The 18,818-nt window shown below is 55.4% G+C and overlaps 1 long non-coding RNA gene across 2 annotated transcripts in view; it reads right to left on the bottom strand.

Annotated features, from left to right (window-relative positions):
* The window catches only part of LOC148054239 (uncharacterized), a 37,209-nt gene extending 28,346 nt beyond the window's left edge, over positions 1 to 8,863 (bottom strand). The window contains exons 1-3 of one of the 2 annotated variants that reach the window (XR_015707418.1): positions 8,809 to 8,863; positions 6,815 to 6,907; positions 241 to 377 (exon numbers count right to left, since the gene is read on the bottom strand). This is a non-coding gene — a long non-coding RNA (uncharacterized LOC148054239). Of the gene's footprint in view, positions 1 to 240; positions 378 to 6,814; positions 6,908 to 8,669; positions 8,742 to 8,808 lie in introns of those variants that run through there. The other variant, XR_015707419.1, reaches the window with a different exon arrangement.
* Between the last annotated feature and the right edge of the window lie 9,955 nt (positions 8,864 to 18,818).

The raw sequence follows: 18,818 nt of genomic DNA on the forward strand, positions 1-18,818 counted from the left end.
CCATGAATAACTCTCTAGCTTCGGGTGTAGCTGACCATAAAAAGAGAAGATACGCAAAGGGATGGGATCGTAGCGGGGTTTTGCTGAGTTCTTCTTGGACACACTTCCCAAAGTGGGCAGTTTGTTCCTCATGGTGATCTGTACTAATAGCTGAATGCACAGTACAAAAAGGTAAGAACGAGAAAGATGGAAGAAGATGAAAAAAAGAAGGTGGCTGATGAGAGAAAAAAAAAAAATTACCTAGCAATATTTGCTCTCTACCAGGCCTTTTCCTGCTGGGCTGCCCCTCTGTGCTGGCACGAACGGCACTGCGCGATTCCACCCAAAGGATGCGTGGCCAAGGTAGCCTCAATGTCTGCGTGCTTCCAGTAGTGGTACTGTAAGGGGAAAGGAAACTCAGCCTGATCCGATGGTTAAAACGTTGAACAAGACTTAGAAAATATGGGTCGTATCCCTAGCTCTGCTCCTCAGCGACCTGAGTCAATCCTGCACTTCTTTCCCAAGCACTAAAACAGCGATAAAATGTCACTTTGCAAAAGTAGTAACCGGAGTACCTAGCTCTGTTACTAGTATCACTTACGGGAGCCTTCCCGCCCTCTCGCTGGAACAAAAAAGAAGACTTCAGGTGTTTAGATTTTGCAGAAATTGCAAGTTTTCAAGCCTGCGCAGGCACAGCTCTGGACAGCAGGCTCACCTGCCTTCAAGCTGCACGGAAAGTTATTCTTCACTTTTGTCTTTCAGTAAGACCCCGGTTCTTCACAGAGCTAAGACTATTATCCAAGCACGGAACCAAATCTTCTTGATATTAAACAAACACCTGCCACTGCCGCAGCTCGTTACAAAAATCTTATTCAGGTCTTAACAAGTACGGAGACTTTCGGTTCACCTTTACCACACGCGTGGCAGATGCAGGGCCAATCTAGGCATGATCTCATGTGTCACTGCTGAACCCATGCAAATCTGTTTGCAGGAACCGAAACTCTAACTTCCCTTCCTGCTGCTTTGGTTTTTTTAATTCAATTGTCTAAAATAAGATAGCAAGCAGATATTTACTTTGCTTTCTTTGCTGATGAACGCTGTTGCACAAAACCCTAATTCTAGTTCTTGAGTGATTATGTGCTTTATTGGGAAATTTCTGTGACTGAAGGACAATTCTAATGCCTGGAATCATCCTGCAGGAGAGGAAAAGACCAAGTCATTTCCAGTGCAATAAATAGTCCCAAAGGCCTTCCCGGATTCAGAGTCTGCGCACACCGCCCCGTACCAAAATCAGAACTTCTCACATCGATTCTAGTTCCTTCTTCTTGAACTAGAAGCATGGTCTAAAATCCACAGAAAGCAACAGGACCTTTCATGAAAAGCCTCCGCGTTACCTCGGGAGCTGGTATGAATTTTCCACGTTTTGCAACGTGAGAGAGGAGAGGAGGTAAAATCCCAACGGTGATACACATGCAACCAAGCGTGCTTCTGAAAAAACACAGGGAAGAGAAACCACTCGGTATGTTCTCCCCCAGCTGCTGCGAGTTTTATTGGCTTTGCAACAGGAGCAGATGGATTTCACGTAGGTGTGTGCTAAGGCTTGAAGAACCCCAGGACTGCTGCAGAAGCCCCGTGCGGTGACAGGACGGTGACAAACGCAGCCACCTTTCCGTCCCCACCTGTCCTGAAGGCTACGCAGCAGCGTAAAACGCAAAAGCTGCGCTCCTCTGGGACGATGTCCTGGTTTATATTCATGTAACGACCAAACTCCAAGTGGCTGAACGCTCCAGAGAAGGAAAAAGGTGCTCTTTAAGTGCTCTTAACTAACTAGGTAGTAAAAAGTAAAATCTTCGCAAGCAGAAGGGACTCAGAAGTCAACGTGCCTTTTCCAAAGACTCCTTCAAGCCTTCATTTCCAAGACACACTAGAGCTTTTACGTTTCACACACCCAGCAAAGGCAACCTATTTCCCACCCAGCTGTCTGAAAATGAAGGTGCTGAGTTGGACATCCAAAAAACCTTTGTCTGACCAAGATATCACCAGTGACTTCCTCAGATCCTGACCCCGCGGGCCTTCTTGCGGTCTAGAAATCTAGGCATTCTGGTTTACCAATTTTAATGACAAGAAAAGTCAAGTCAATGTTCCCCTCCGCAGCAGGAGCACACTACCCCAGCGCAAAACTGGTGGGTGACTGGTGGGTACAAAGGCCTCCGGTCTCTCTGGTTTATTGGGGTAACCAGCACAGGTAGTCAGTGCAACCTTGCCGGTTTCTATAGTATACCCACTGCTTTGCATCTTATTACCAGGGTATCACCCATCTACACGCGAACGTTAATGTGGAAGGAGGTGCGAATGCACACAGGCGTTCGCGTTTGCATACAGCTCCCTGCAGAACTGGTTTCAGACTCCAGGGGCTATCGCAGCAAAATTCAACACCACCAGGGCAAAAGCTCACCGCCGGAGCTGCACAAATAGAAGCTCATGTTTTAAGGGGAGAGTTGACTGATTGCCTCGGAGATATAACACGTTTCTTCTTCTAAGTTTTGGCCACACCAAGCAGTGAGAAAGAATCTCTACCCCTGTGCCAGGGCGGGGAGGGGGAGAAGGAAAAACAAGTCTCTCTCTGGATGACTAACACAGCCAGCAGCGATTGCCACTCTGCAGCTCAGCCCTGCTCTTCAACAGGGAGTTGCACAAGACTCCTTTGAAGAGGTTAACACCTTCGCAGTTAGTTCTCATCTGCCTTGCCAGAGGGTCACAGGTAGCTACGCTGCTTCTGCTTAAACTTTATCACCCGACCGCAAGCAGAGGGTGAGAGTCACTGGACGTCACAGAGATGTACCCCAACAGATGTGGCTTCCACCAGGCTTCGGGTGGGATTGCAGCAGACCTGGCGAGTAACCAGATCCTCACAAGACTCATCAAAATCTCTTTATTGCCAGCAGCTTCTGGCGGGCCTCCACACCCCTCTACAAACAAGCAACCCCTCAGGTGCCAGCGCGGCCTGCACAACCTAACAAACAGCCGAGAGGCACGCAGCTGGAGACGTGGAGACTGTTTTGAAGCGTGCTGCCGATAACAAACAACAGAAAAGGCCTCCACACCATCACAAGCAAGACCCGAAACGCTGCCAGAGCCTGCCTCCTCAGCTCACCTCCTCATCCTGTTTGGGGCATTACATGGGCTGCAGCCGTTGGCCGTGCACCCGCCACGCCGGCTCGCCCTGCGCCCGAGAAGGTGGCGGAGCATCGTCCTGCAGCACCGCAGCCGTGCCGCGCAGCTCTCCTGCCACTCGTGACAGCGGCCTCAGCGTCAGGGCCGCCGCCGCTCCCACACAAGAGGGTACGGAGACGATGCACTAGCGAGACATCAGTTTTGCAGAAGAGCTGCTCCTCTCTGGGGACTTAGGGCTTCTGGTACGTGCCCACCCCAGAGACCTGCTCCTAAGCTACAGCGGGGAGCACGCAGGGCATCGCGACCCGGTCTGCACCAGCTCGCCCCGAGCAGACAGCTCCCTGCTCCGCAGCACGCTGGCTGACGCCGCGGTGGTAACGTCTCCCTGGGGAGGCTCAGACTTTCTCCCTCGGGATCACGGTCTAGCCAGCACATTAAGGAGCAGTCAAAACCAAAGCCGTGTCTCAGATGTGTTGCACATGAGTAACACCACGCCTTCCCTCCAGCCATGCAGAACACGTGGTGGGAGAGGGGCAGGAGAAGTGGAAGCAGAGGGGAGCCTGGATGCGTCCGAGACCTCGTGGCCCTAACAACTGGCCATGCCTCACAGATGCTGTACGGCCCTCTGGGAAGGAGGGAGGTATCTCCTTGCCAAGCAGTAACAGTGATCTTCAGCTTGGAAATTAATTCCCTTTATAATCAGTAATACAAAAGGAGTCGTTCCTCACAAAGCATTTCTTCCTCCAGACATGCATCAAGTTTGTCATGGCACATGGCCTGCAACACTACAAAAGGAAGTTTCGGTGACTAGTAACTGAGATGAAAACACTTGCTTCTCCTTCCTGCAAGGGGAAGGTATCTGAAGACAAAAAACACAGATTATATGCAAAGACAGGTAACAGAAGGCACTCTCACAACGCACTGGCAACCTCCCCAGGCTCCAAGTGGCCCGCGGCACAGCCAGACCGAGTCCACGGTCATCACGGTCAGCGGTCATCACGCAGCGCCAGTAACGGGCAGAGAGTGGAGACAGAAAGCTGTGATTTCTTAAGAGACCAGGGACATGACCTCATCCGCGTCCTTCCCTCCAAGCTGCTCTCCTCTCGCCTTCAGTCACCCAGGAGATGAAAAAGCTGGCTCTTCTTGGGAGAAGGCTCCCAGCTAAACCTCTGCTCTCTGGTTATGACCCGGGTAAATTTGCAAGCCAACAGGACCAACCACAGCCCTCTCGTTGAGAGACGCTGACACCATGTGGGAAAGGCTGAGAAATGCTGCGCCGCAGACGCTCCACGCTGCACCCACCGCGCCGGGACTCCGGGAAAAACTCAGGAAAACTGACCCCTGAAATAAAGGCCTGGGTTCACATAGTATTAGCTGAACCATATTAAAGTCCTCTGTGGGCAATCAGGCTAAAAAGTAGAGTCACTTTAGTTTGGTTTAATTTAAATATACTGGAAGCAATGTTAAAATGGCTTTAATTCACTTTATTTTTACCTCTGAATCAGACTGCCCATGCCTTTTCCATGCGATTTCAATAATCCCTTTTAAGTGCTAAATTTCATAATGTTTCTCACATCTTCCCATAAAAAGGACATCTTCCATGTAGCACCTTCCACTAACTTTGTACCCAAATTTCCTACACAACTTTGAAAAACGTAAATGGCTTTTTCCAGTCACCTCCGACTGCTTGCAACCCTGCGGGAAACGGCGCTGCAGCTGCTTGAGTTCAGCTGCGCGAGCAGCAGCGGAGCGGAGGGCGGCCCCTTCCCGAGCGTGGGAGCCGTGATTTTTCAGGTAGCTGAAGAAAGCAGCTTTTTTAAAGTGAACTTTACAAACGCGCATTTTTCTCCGTGAGGCTTCACTCTGATTTTTAATCTCTCCCCGATCTAACCTGGGGAGAGCTCCATTTCTGCTGTCACGTGCAGCACCGGAACCTGCACTTCGGCGGCAGCAGCCCTGTGAAAACCGGTTGCTTGAGCATAACCGCAACTTCTACAAAACCCCACAACGAGCCAAATTCCTCGATCCCCGCGCTGCTCCCCGGTCACTACAAAACAGGGGACAGCCTTAGCTTCCAAGCTCTTGTGGATGAAGCAAGAAAAAACCCTGTCATTTCAGCCGAGGCCTCTCTTGATGACTCAAAGACTTAGTCACTGTTACACAGGTGAGAACAAACCTAGCAGAGGTGTAAATTTTGCATGGTAGGAAAGCCACAGCTGGCAGAAGTTAGAACAGAAATTTCCACAGCAGACAGTACCCATGCTAACTGCTAGAGAGTTTCTATTTCCCTAAAGCCCCACCATACTAACAAATTGTTGGTGTTACGCCACGGAGCAATTCCTATATCTGTCAGCAAAAACGCACGTGAAAACTTACAGGATTGGACTATTTCTCACCCGGCGGAGAAACACGCTTATTTCAGCCACTTATATCGGGGGGTGGCCAAGCCTCCTCCCGCGAAGCCTACGCTTCTGTGCTCCTCCAATATGCGTGAGGCGTAATTTAACTTTTTATGCTTTTTTTTTTTAACAGATGCTAACACTGGGGCAATCGCTGCTTTCAACGCATCCTTCAAAACTCCTCCACCTGACAGGTTCCCGTGCTCGCTCCCAGAAGAGGCCCTGCCGCATCCCATCCTCATCCGTGCAGGGGCTCCGCCGGCCAAACAACCAGGAGGGCACATCGCAGGCCTCCGAAATGTAACTGGCAGCAGAAGTCGCTACCTCCCTTTCACTTCAAACATGCTTACTGCAAACTGAAACCTCCCTGGCTCCATGTTGGTTGGCTCCGGTAATGCCTCCTTCCCCTGTTTGCATAGCAAAGAAGTCCTTTCTTTGTGGCTTTCTGCAGAGGTTAAGCGAACAAAAACAACAAAGATCGCTCCACCTATGCAGATGGCTTTTACCTGAAAGGGATACAGCCCACAGCCCACACTCCACCCACCCAAACCTTAAAGAAATAAACATACAGTGACATAAAATCTGTTATCAAGGAAAGTTTCCCCACACCCCCTTACAAAAACATTTCAATATTTTGTTCTCCGAGATGCTGCCAACTCACTTCTCCCCCGCAAACCAGAACGCGTGCCACAGATAAGGACTCAGACAGCCCTTTTTGGCCTTAAAGATGTTTTGCTAGATGTTTTCCAAAGACTGTTAAAAACAAGGATATGTGCAAGAGGCAAGGAATCCCTGCTATTTTCTAAAAAATGTCCAAGCAGACCCCAAAAAAATTAGTGACACAATGATAAATAGAATGATAGCTTGTTTGTGCACCAGGCTCTGCTACGGTAGGACAGAGCAGCGCCGTCCCTTGAGGGTTACGCTAGGTCTGCCCGTAGAGCGGCCAAGGTCACGTTTTGAGCGCGAGTCCTACCGCCGCTCAGGAAACGTGGATTTTAGCACCGACGTCAGGCAAGCAGCCAGGCGCGGGCACAGGCGCTGCAAGGTAAGCTGCTGAGACAACAGGGCTTCAGCGGGTCGGCAGCAGGGAGCGGCGTCACCCTGTTTGCTCTGCTCTGCTCCTCTCCCAGCTGCAGAAAGGCCCTAGCCTGCTCCTGCAGCTGGCGTTTCAGTAAAGGTAATCCTTACGCGACTCCCGACGCTGTTAGCAAATGCAGTAACGCTGAGGGACCGGAGCAGAGGGTCAGCCCGCCTCTCACCTGCTGCGCTCCCGTTTTCTGCAGTCTCTTCTCCAGGTGAAGCACTCTGCGCTGCCGCGGTGCTTCGGGACAACGCGCATCCGCCAGCTTTCCCTGCAAAGCAAACATTTAAAAGCATTCGTTCCAGGTTTGACAGGCTCTGGACAGCGGTGCAAAGCCAAGCTGTACCAGGGCTTCTGTCAGCCACCCCCGACGTGACCCCAGCTTTCCAGGCACTTTGGTGCTTTCCTAAGCTTTCCTACCCCATGCTCTGCCTCCACCCTTGGAGCCGCTTTCCTGAGCAGAGCGCTTGGCGCGGCGGGGCTTTGTGAACCGGTTCCTCCCCGTTTCCATGAGTCCTGATCCCTTCTTCATCACAGGCTCCGAAGAAACCGCAGCCTGAATGCCTCCGCACAAAGAGAAGCCTGGGATCTGGTTCCCTTCCCAGCTTGCCTGCACATTCCCCGCATGATCCTAGACCAAACACTGAGGAACAGCGGGTCTCAATTCCCAAGCTATAAAACGGGGCCATTAGCACTTAATTCCTCTCATCCATTGTCTGCCTAGACTGTAAACTCAGTAGGAAAGACTGTGTGTTTGTACAGACTCTAGCATGAAAGAGCCTCCGGACATAAATGAAATATAAAATAACAAAAATAATTTAAAATCCCCAGTAGGCAGTTGTAGGAGTAGCGGGATAGAAGAGAAACACATGCTTGCCTTTTAATGACAAAAATAAACACCCTGCAGGCAGTCAGGAGACTGCTGAGCTCCGCGGTGCAAGGTTTCTCATTGCTTTTCTGGGAAAGGCTCGCGAAGCCGCGGCTGGGGATGCCGTGCCAAACAGCACCAGGCAGGTCGAGAGCCCATTAACACCGACCAGCACCGTCCTCTCACGCCCGCCCCGCAGCACCCCAGGCGGCAAGCGCGCGGAGCTTACCCGGCGCGGCCCGGCCCAGTGACGCGGCCCGGCCCAGTGACGCACGGCGCTGCCGGCCCCGCAAGGACAGCGCGTCACCCCCGTTCCCACAAAAGGCAGAGCGGGGGGAAGCCCGGCCCCGCGAGCCCTCACCGCTCCTGCCGTGAGAAGCGGTGGACGGATTTCACCCCACTGAAGCCACAAAAACATGCCGAACCGTTCCCAAGCCTGGAAATTCCGCAGGAGGTGGCTTTGGGGCAGCGAGGCGAGCCAGGAGCGCTCCCCGTGCCGAGACCCCAGCGCCCGACAGCGAGGGACGAGCGTGGTGGAGAGCACGCTGCGGGGGGGAACACGGAGACGTAACGGAGACGGATGCAGCCGCTTCGATCCACGCCTCTGCTGCCTGCTGAACGGACGCCCCGGGAAGGCAGCCCCCACCCCAGCCTGCCCTCGCACACCCAGCGCCGAGCAGCGCGACGAGGGCCGTGTGTCGGGGAGGGCCAAGGAGCGCCGCTGCTGCTGCTGCCGCTGCCGCTGCTGCTGCTGCTGCCGCCGCCGCCACCGCCGCCCACACCCCAGCCGCGCCTGGTGTCACGCGCTCTGCATGACGGCGCATGGCGAAGGCCGGGGCAGCTGAAGCAGGCGGAGGGGAGGGGACGGGGCCACCCTCGCACCACTGCGCTCGCCTCGCGCGCCCCGCCGGCACCCTGCGCGTGCACGCCCGCACGCCGCGTCCACTCACACAGTCGCGCGCTTGCACGCGCCTTCCTCACACGCGCGGCGGGGGCCACACGCGGTGCTGCACGTGCGCGCTCTGCACGCGCGCGCTCTGCAGGCGCAGGCACGTGCGATCGCATCGGCACACCTGCAAGCGAGCACAGGCACGCACGTGCATGCACGTGTCGCGTGCCCACGTTTAAGGCAGCGATACGGGCGCGCGCGCAGGTGCGAGCTCACCTGCAGACGCTGCGCGCGCACGGCCACGCGCCATCACGTGCACGCGTGCAAGCGGGCGCGCGCCGCGTGCACCGCGCCCCCCCCCACGTGCCGAGCCCCGCGCGCAGGCGCCCTCGCTCCGCCCCCCCCCGCCCCGCACCTGCCGTCGCCGCGCGGCGCCCCCTGGCGGCCTCTGGGCGGGAGGCGGCGGCCGCAGCCTGCCCACGTGACCAGGCCTGACCACTCCCGCCCCGCGGGGGGGGGGCAGGCGGGAGCCGCGCGCCATCCATCGGCGACCGGAGCGGGGCGAGGGGCCCGCACCCCCGCGGCTTGGAGCAGTCCGGGGGTGGGAGGCGGCCGGGCCGTGGGGGCTTTAACGGGCGGGTGCGGCCCGGCGGAGGGGAGATGGCGGGGAGGCGGCTGAGGGCGGTGGTGGCGGCCCGCCTCGCTCCGGAGGAGCCTGCTGCCCCCGGCGCTGCCTGCAGGGCCCCGCCAGCCCCAGCCGTGGCTTCTCGTGGGGCCCGGTGCAGCGCGGGGGCTGTGGGGTTTCTGGCCGCTCGGGGCTGGCGGGGGTTGCCGCTGGCCTCTCTGTACCTGCGGTGGCTCCCCTTCCCCGCTGAGGGTGCGGGGTGTCGGGTGGGCCCCTGTGGGTGACAGACACTTAGAAACGGCGCTGCCCTCGCAGCTCGGGTTGTGAAGCGGTGCGCAGCACCGGAAACGACGCGGTCACGGGCAGGGAGCTACAAAAGCGCTTCGAAAGGGGCGTCGTGACGGAAAAGGGGGTTGGCGGGGGGAACGCGGTGTCTGCGGCGGTGCTGGGGGGGTCGCGCAGGGCACCTCCTCTTCGACCAGGCCGAAGCGGTGGGGGCTGGGCTCCTCTGAGCTCGTTTGCTGCGATGGGCTGGAGAGCACGGCGCCGGATCGGTGCTCAGGCAGCTGTGCACCCGGTCACCGGGATCGGCGCTTTAGTAGGCAGGGCCGCGAAGTGAGATTTAATCTGGGTCTGTATCATCTCAGAAAACACAGGAGAGAGTTGGGTCGGAAAAAGAGCAAATAAAGCGGTGTGACCCGGGGGGTGTGCGTTAAGGGGAAGCTCTAAGCTGGGCTTCGTCAGCGCTGGGGAGGCGTCAGCTGGAAGAGCTGCACCTGGTTACGTGTGCTGCCGTTGCTGCGCACTGGGAGGGAGGCAGCACAAATGCAAAGCTCTAATAAATAGGGAAAACGTCCCATCCTAGAACCGCGTACTCTTCTCCTGGTGCAACCTAGAGAGAATCTGAAAGAGAAATAGGAGAAAAAGCTTTAAAACAGGGTATTCCCACTCCCAAATGGGGAGCGGTGAAGGGCAGAGGTGGGAATGGGCGCGTCCCACAGCGGCGTGCGCGAGGCTCGAGGGAGCGGAGCCGGCTGTCGTTGCCGCGGCCCTCTCCGTGCCCGGAGACGCCGGGGGAGCAGAGCGAGAAAGCGCCAGCATCTCTACTCAGCTGGGTGGGCTAGCGGCGTGCTCGTTAGCCGCAAGTTCATTAGCCACACGTTAAACAGCAGGGGGAAATGACGGCCTGATGCGGGCCGGCCCGGTGAGAGGCGATTCCCGAGGGCTCTGCTCCACGCTGGGTCTGCTGTGAGCCGCCGCCGCTGGAGGGCAACAGGAGACCACCGCATTTCTACAGCCCTGACCGTGCGGTAGGCCTGAAATGAGCACAAAGGGAAAAAACTCAGTCCCCTGGTGCAGATGGGTCTGCTGGGAAGCCGAGCCCAGCAGAAGGATGAGGGAGCTGCAGCGTGCCCGAGAGATCAAGCTCTAATTAGCCTTTTATGTGTTTTCTTCCCTGTATTATTTCCCCAAAAAAGTTTCTAAATCTTTCCCCGAGCTGCGTGTCATGTTATTCTGGTTTAAGTGGAACAGCATGGTGCCCTTCATTATTTTTTTACAGGGCCTAAAGGCTCGGTTTGATGCTTGAATGTCCTCGTGCCTCCCGAGCGGATGCTGTTACAGCCTCCCCTCTCCCTGCTGCTGCAGGGAGTCAGATAATGCCCAAGAAATCCAGAAACAACACATTCTTGGCAGCAGTTGGTGTCTTCTCTTTTAAAGACAGACTTGCACCGTATAAATCCTGGCTCCCTGTGTCCTGTCGGCAGCCACCGAGGGATGGTTCCCATTTCTGCAAACCCTGAACGACGCGGTGGGAAAGCCCAGCTAGGAGACGAGGTGGGAGAGCCACGCTGCACAGTTCTCTGGTGCCTTTTGAGGACCTCAGGGCCCTTTGGAAAGGAGAGCCGAGCTCTCAGCATGTGTTACAGAGGGAGAGAAAGAAGCCCGAGGTGAAGCCTGGGAGTGTGAGCAGAGCCTGGGCATGCATTTCCAATGATCATGCCTGTTTTGCTGGCACAGAACTGCAGCGTAGAACCGCAGCACTGGAATTGGCAGGGAAGGAAGCAGCAATGCAGCACTGCTGGTGTTAAAACGCATCGATAAGCAGCCCATGACCTGCATGGAGTGCACCAGAAGGGCGCTGTCGTTCGGAGCCGTCCGTTTCCTGGCCGAGGTCTGGGAGCTGAGCCTTTCCTCGTGCTGCGGCTGGTGAGCTGTGACGCCGTGGGTTATCCGCAGTCAGGGGCAGGAGGGAGAGGGAGAATACGGGTGAGCGAGCGAGCGCTAATCCACAAACATGCAGGGAAACAAACAAAACCAGAGACAAACGATCTTGTTCTTGCAAATGCAGAGCATCTCTTCGTGGTTTGTTCTGTTTTCCCACGACACGTTTTTGTCAGTGTCATGAGAAAAGCACTGAAAATTCCTAATGGCAAAATAAAAATTAGAGGCGCCAGCACGTCGTGGGTCAGGCCCATCCCTGCGGCCAGGATCCCTCTCCAGCAGGGAGCCTCACCACAGAGCTCCGCTGCAGAGGAAGCTGCCGGTGTTACCTGGCAGAATCGGGATGCTGGCGAGGCAGAGCGTGAGACACCCCAACTCCTCCAAAGCGATGGTACCGACACCCGGATTTCCCTGCCTGCCTTGGTGGTCACGCCTGGAGCTGTGAATCTCCCTCCATTATTTGTTGAGGCTGTGACCCCCAGGGGATGTCAGCGACAGCCAGACCAACCATGGAAGTGCTAGTGATCCGCTCACCACTTTTTCCCTCTTCAGGAGAGCTTGTCTGCCTCCCAGGAGAATCACCGCAACTCCATTAGAGTCCATTAGCAGCTTCCTTTCCTTTAGCCTTGAAGTGGCTTTAGCACTGGTGCAAGGTGTCGTCGTGGCGGTCCCGGAGGCTGGAGCCTGCTCGCAGCACAGCTCCGTGCGGAGAGGAGCCAGGCGTGCGGAGCCGCCTCACCGACCTGCCCCGTGCAGGAAGGAACCGCGGGGGCCTCTTCTTCCTTTTCCTGCAGGCTTGGACAATAGCAGAGGCAAGGACTTGAAAAAGAAGGAGCGATGGGTTTCCCCACATCAAAACCAAGAGCTTTTTAATAACGTGGTGTCTGGCGGGCATTTGCTCGCCCTGCAGAGGGGGTTTCGGGGGTGCTAGTGCTTTGCTGTGAGCCGTCTGTGCTATCGGGTTATTACTGCCGTGACCCGGCCATCCCAGCGGGAGAGCCCTTTGCATCCCTGCGCCAAGGGCAAGGCCTGAAAAGAAAGTATTGCAGGACCGTGTGGGACAGGAATGGATGGGACCTGTATTGAGGGCTTTGGCCAGGACAAAGAGGTGCCTTTCACTGCGAAACGGCCCAGCCTGGAGCCCACGGGGGGCCGTGGGCAGAGCGGGGCAGGTGCCTTTCCAGTCCAGGAGCTCGCGGCCTTGGCAGCAGTCGGGCAAGGGCACTGCAGGCCAGGACTGAGGCGTGGAGAAAGCACGCAGAGCATTTGGCCCTGCCGTACCCTGCACTGCGGATATGAACAGCCTTCCATAAATATCGAAATGCTTTCAGCGTGACAAGTGTCAGCAGCTGTGAGTCAGCCCTTTGCAATGCTTCCAATCAGACAAACCATGATTTCATTGTCTCTGGGTCCCCTGGAATGTGAGCCGCACAGAAGCCCACCCTGGCACTCCGGCTGCTTCCCTGGGCTGCAGACAAAGGGGAAGCGAGCACCTTGTGAAGTCCCGATGCAGGGATGCGTGCCCAGGCTACAGGGGATCCCAGGGGAAGATGCCGCTTTCCAGGTAGCACTTGAGCGCTTTGTGCCTGGCCAGCACGTGGCTCGGTGTGGAAAACGGATCCCGAGTGCACATCCCGACTCTTCTGCCGGGGGAGATCTGGGAACAGCTGCTGAGAGAGTCCTTGATCCTCAGCCCTTCAAAGGCTGCCGCAGATTTCAGTGGATTTTAGCCGTTGTGAGATTGGAAACATGCACGTGCCTATCTGTGCCCAGCTGCAGAGGTAGCTGCACGCCCGCAGCACAGCCCTGTCCCACTCACAGCCCTGGCAGCCCTCCAGCTCCCAAAGATTCTCACCTCTCACCATCCCTGCCCGCTTTACCCCCGTAAGCCCACAATAATCAGCCTATTCTTCTCTCGCCTGTTGCTGCCGCACACATCTGTGCAAAATACACTTTGGCTCTACCTCTCCCCTTCCTGTGCCCGTCCCTTCTTTCATTCCCAGTCACCCCTGCTATTAGCAATAAGAGCTGTAATTAACATCGCCGGCCGTGCCCAGAATCCTCTCCCTCCCCCGTTGCAGTAGGGTTTACACGTTTTTCTGTTGAACAAATACGGGTGCAATTCACCTGAATTGCCAAGCCCTATCAGTTGCTGGCTTGGGGCATTGCAGCATGAGCAAACAACGCTGATTATGAGAGGAAAAGCAAGTGTGGAAAGCAATTGTTCTCATTGACTTCACCTTGATAAGAAAGACGCCAGCTCCAAGACAAAAGCTGTTTCACGGTTCTGTACCCCGGGGTTGCAACAGTCTCATTCCTGGAAAAGGGAAAATTGGTGGTATTAGCTTAAAATGCAGCTGTGAGGTGGGAAGGATATAGCCCACTGGTCAGGCAGGGTGGGAAGAGCTGGATTTCATTTCCTTTTCTTCTTCCACCCACCATGAAACCTCAGGCAAATCTCTTACCCTGGAGAAGAAAACTTTTCCATGATTATTTAGCTGAAAGCTGTCAACAGCTATAGCTCAGAGGTTAATGCCTCTCCTCTCGCCGTGCTGTTGAGGTCTGCAGAAATGCTTCTGCTGAGCGGCCACTGGAGCGCAAACACGCGTGTGCGTAGGCAGGTGTGATGCCTTCATCTCTGCTCTGCAGGCTTTGTGCACGGCGCAGCCGTGCTGGAGGCCCAGCTGCCGCCTGGGTTTAGGGGCCATCACGCTGGATTTCTTTACAGCAGTTACAGGGTGAACAGCCCGACTAATCGTCTTTCCTGAAAGCTTGCGTGTAACTGCCCACGGCGCGTGAGCTGTTGACTCTGAGCCCAACCAAACCGACCGCAGGATTTCACCCTGCGCGAGTGCGGGGATCCCTCTGCAGAGGAGAAGCCTCTGTATCTTTGGGCGCACATAAACACAAACACCTCCAGGATTTCTCCTCCAAGTGAGCCCCTGCTTGCTGAGAAGCTCTGCAGCCTTCGCCCAGCACCGCAGCTCCGGCTGGGCTAGCCAGCAGCCAGCTGAGGGTTTGAACCAGCTTATGGTTTTAATGATGAAACTGCTTCTAGCTTACTGGGGCAGGGCGCGTCCCGCTGCCAGGCAGCTCAGCCTGGGAGTCACCAGGACAGGCTCCTCTGAAAATCCCTGGGCCTTCGTGCTGGTAGTTACTGGAGTGGCTCCAGTGTGGTTTTTTCCCAGGCAGCATCTCCACAGCCCTGTGTCACTGATCACAGACAGAAGGACCGTGGAAGTGCCTACTGAACCATTGCTAACATGCTCCTTGGAGGTGTCCATCCATGTTCTGCCTCCAGACGGCTGGGAACGAAGCCTGAGGCAGTGCATGGGGACTGGTGGATGGAGAAACAGACTCCCAGAGACTCAGCTGTAGCAGCAAGAGTGGAGGGAGCAACACTGCTCCTCTGGAAACACCATGTTATGGTTCCACACCTGGACTGGAAGGTCTTCTGTTAGCCCATGGTCATGTGCCTTTGCACCATGCTGCCCTTGTTGAGTTAATGTGAGGTGCCTGGCATAGCCGCTGGGAAGATCCTCTGGTGCCTGAGAAGCCCAGCTTGCAGAACCCCCTCAAACAGCCCAGCTGCGGGTCCCCTAGGACTCTGCTGACAGAGATGGCCTCCAGGGCCAACACAAGTCCGTGATGACTAGCTGCAAGGTGATGGCGTCATTTGGCACAGGCTAAAATACGTCTCTGGTGGAGAGCCAGGTGGCTCCATGATTCATTCAGTGTCTCACATCAATGTGGGATTGCTCACGGTTGTATCCGGGGCGGATCCTAGAAGCATCTTTCTAAGGAAAGTTTTGGACCCTGACGTCTCAGCTTCTGACAGATGGGTGCTACCACGTGGCACAACCTGCGCTGCCTGGTCCTGCCCTCCAGCAGCATCACACACCACAGCAATACGGAGGCATTTATTCCCCAGGCAAGGTTTCCTCACTGGAAATCATCAGTTAAAAGCTGGCCCAGGAAAAGGGCTTGCTGTTGAGAAAAGGAGAATCCAGTCTCTAACTCTTAGCAATTTTGAGAGCAAAATGCAAGCCATGGATGCATGCTGCAGAGAGCTGTCCTGTGCTCTTTGCCGGCTTTAACGTCCCCAACCTCTGAGAGAACGCCCCAGAGAAATCAAAGATGTGCATCCTGGGTGGCAGTGGCTCGGGAGACTCCGTTATGTGCTGAGCAACGTCTGTACAACATCCTCAGTGTCCTTTGGGGCAGGGAGCCTCTAGATGCCAATCTTCTTTTGGGCTTGTCCGTAGCTTGTTTGCACATGGTAAACTCCCAGTGTCACACAGCACTGGCCAAAAAAGGCTTTTTCTCAGTGCTCCACCTCCAAAGCAAGGTAATTCCTTGAGGGAGGCTGTAGGAGCCACGTGGTGCTGCCACCTCAGCTTTGCCAGTGAGGGCAGCAGCAGGACCTCATCCTATTTTGTTGACGTCAGTGGTTTTCCCCTCGCTGGCTGCCGCAGCCCTCACACCACCCAGCATGTGCGGACAGATACGGGGAGCTCTGCTGCAACCCAGCCCACGCCTCTGGCACGCTCCGGGCTGTAGCAGTTGCTTTTCGATTCCATCCTGCACAGACACATCTGTCGGCTCGGGGCGCCCCGGCCAGCCCCCACCGCGGAGCGTGCGGCCGCGTGCGGGACGGAGGGAGCTGGTCCTTTCCCTCGCCCGGCTCGTGGCTCTCTCTGACTCTCACCCATGCTCCTGGGCATGGCGTGGCTTCTGCAGAGGCTTGTGCTTTCAGTCTATGAAAACCTTAACTGTAAGGTCTAGAAAACAAAAGGTCCTTTTTCCGTAACAGGAGGGTGATTAACATTCCCTCGGGGGAACCAAAGGGCCTCATCACTGTTCTGAGTAAATGCATTTTGTTGTCCCAAGAAGAAGGGTGACTCACCTGGTGGAGGCTTCCGAAGCGGTGAGGTCTCTGCAGCACGCGTGTGGCTGTTGAAACGAGCCCTCCAGTAACGGGATTTAGCGGAGGTGTGAGGGGCTGCCTCCTGCCCCAGCACGGACCCAGCATCAGTCTGTCCTCGAGTCCCCTCCGCGGGACAGCTCACACCATCACGAATGCTGTTGAATGCTTTGGGCTCGGTGTTGCTGAACAGCGCTAGGTGCTGTGCCCACATGCTCCCACGCCAAAAGAAGGGGCTGGCTCGGCTCGGGGTGTCTTGGGGGTGTTTAGAGGTGGCAGCAGGACCCCGTTCCAGTCCTTGGTGGGTGCTCATCCTTCTCTCCCCAGCCCTGCGCCACTTGGCAGCCTGGTCGAGGTCCAGTCAAGTACAAAGCAGGTCAGGCATCCCTCAGAGGTTTCCCTGGGAGCTGCCTGGACTTGCTCGGTCTCTAACAGTTGTGCCATCAATCCTAGGAAGGTCACAGCCCTCTGTGGCTTTTTCAGATAGGTATTTCAGCGCTTATCATGTTTTCTACATTTTTGAAGGCCCCAGAGGAGGGAGGAGGGCTGGAGGGGTGAGGAGGAGGAGGGAAGAAGATAGCAGCAGTCTGCTTCTTTCCCAGATTCATTGCTCGGTCAACTTCCCTTGTCACCTGGGATGTGTTGGGCACGGTGCCACTCCACTTCTCGTGTGTCAGGCTTCTGCAAGGTTTCTGGAGCCAGTGGCGAGAGGGAGGTGGTCTCAGCCGTAACGCAGGACCCAGGGCAGAGCAGTCCCGAAGAACCACTGGGCAGAGCAGCTGCTTGGGCCAGCTCACAAATTTTATTTGTTCTTTTTGAGCTGTCAAATTAATACTTTGTCTTTTATGAGCACATCCTGGGTAGGGCCATGCTCGGAGAAATCTGCCCTGCACAGACAGGTCCATTTTAGTTAAGAAGAGACAGAGGAGCTCCCAGCAGAAGTGGTTGCAGGGGGTTCTGCCACGGATGCTGCCGAGGGGCGTTCCCGGGGTGCAGAAGGGCCTCGAGGGCAGTTCCTTGTTCCAGCCCTTCGGCACGACCTGCACATTTCAGCCCGAGGCCTCCCCCCTCGGCCCCCAGCCCCGGCCTGCAGCCCCCAGAGGTGCTGCGTGGCTTCCCTCCAGTTACGCAAGAACCAAGCCTTCGGTTGCAAGCAGAGGTTACGAACAGAGAGATTTTTTTAACCTTTTCTCCTCATTTGCACAGGTGCATTCCGGGGAAGCACTCCCAAGCCTTACTCATAACCGTATTTGTTCCTCTGAAAACGCTTTCATGTTGGGTCAGCTCATTGATATCTCTGTGTTTATTTTCCTCAAATTCCAGAAACAAGTAACCATGCATTTTCCAAACCTACCTGATCCTGACTGTACGGCTATCTGCCTCTCTTGTTCTTGAAAGAAATTTTCATTCTTTATTTTTGCAGCCTGCTTCTGTTGGGACGGTCGATGGGTTCTGCAAGCAGCCCTGCACATCTCGCTGGTACCGGCACGGTTCTGTTGTGCCGCTGATCGCGCCCTGAGCCAGCAGCCGTCCGCGGATGGGCTGCGGAGGGCCCGGGAGGAAGGGTTTCCTCCAGCCAGTCCTATGGCCGCTTCGGTTTTCCCCGGCCATCCCCAGCTACCGGCTGTGGCCGGCGTGCAGTCCCTCAGCCAATCTCCCACTCCTCCTGATTTCCCTCTGCACTCCTGGGGACAAAAAAGTGGCATTTACGGGCTGCTAACCACCCATCCCATTCCACCTCGGAGGAGTCTTACCCACCTGCACGACTCTATAACTGTTTACAGAGTCGAGGGATATGTTGTTTGCTAATAATGTTTGGGGCCTTCAGGGTGGGAAAATCCCGGATGACGCAGAGGCTTGTTCGTGGTGGGATTTTTCACTTCAGTGTAAGTACAGTTGACTGGTGTGTGGTTCTCACAGGCATTGCTGCTTAAATACAAAACATCCTCAGTAAATTCGTCTTAACCCGGGTTGTAATTGGGATAACAGAGCCCTAATGCAAGCAGATTTTTACACACGTGCAACACGGGGTGGTTAGTGATCCACTGGGGCAGGGCTATGTACCCTGCTGTGTTGACAAGCCCTCCGTCCACCTCATTAATTTTTTCCCGTTACTCTTCCGCGCATACGGAGAGCGCAAAGAAGATGTAATGGCTTGGCGAAAGAGCCACTGAGCGTCTTGGCTTCAGTGCAAAACCAGCAAAGTCAAAGCCAAAGGAAAATGGTGGTTTTTTTCTGAGGGGTCTTGCAATATCTCCACGCTCGTGTTCACTTCAGCACTGAGGGAGGAGGCTGACAGCGCTGCAGCAAAGAAGCCTTTTTCTATAGCAGCTGCCCCCCCCGGACATCGCCGAGTGCCTTACACAATGCACATGGAAAAGCACTGAGACGTGAATGTGCCGCAGATTGAAAGCAACATTAAAAAAGCAACGCAGGATTTCAGTGTGGCTTTGTAAGCGCCAATAGCAGTAACAATCCAATACCCACTGAAAAAGAATTGCATCACCCTGGGACAGAGAGGCCTCTTCAAGCCTAGGGCAAATGGGACGGGATGTTAAAACGCAGCAAACAGCTTTGCATTTATTTATGTATTGCTGAGCAAGTTTATGTTAGGGAAAGGTGTCGGCGTGATGGAAGCGCCTTCTTTTGTGGA

Source organism: Nipponia nippon, unplaced genomic scaffold, assembly GCF_047370975.1.
Source record: "Nipponia nippon isolate SJK-2023a ecotype South Korea unplaced genomic scaffold, ASM4737097v1 scaffold_32, whole genome shotgun sequence".
NCBI classification, from domain to species: domain Eukaryota; kingdom Metazoa; phylum Chordata; class Aves; order Pelecaniformes; family Threskiornithidae; genus Nipponia; species Nipponia nippon.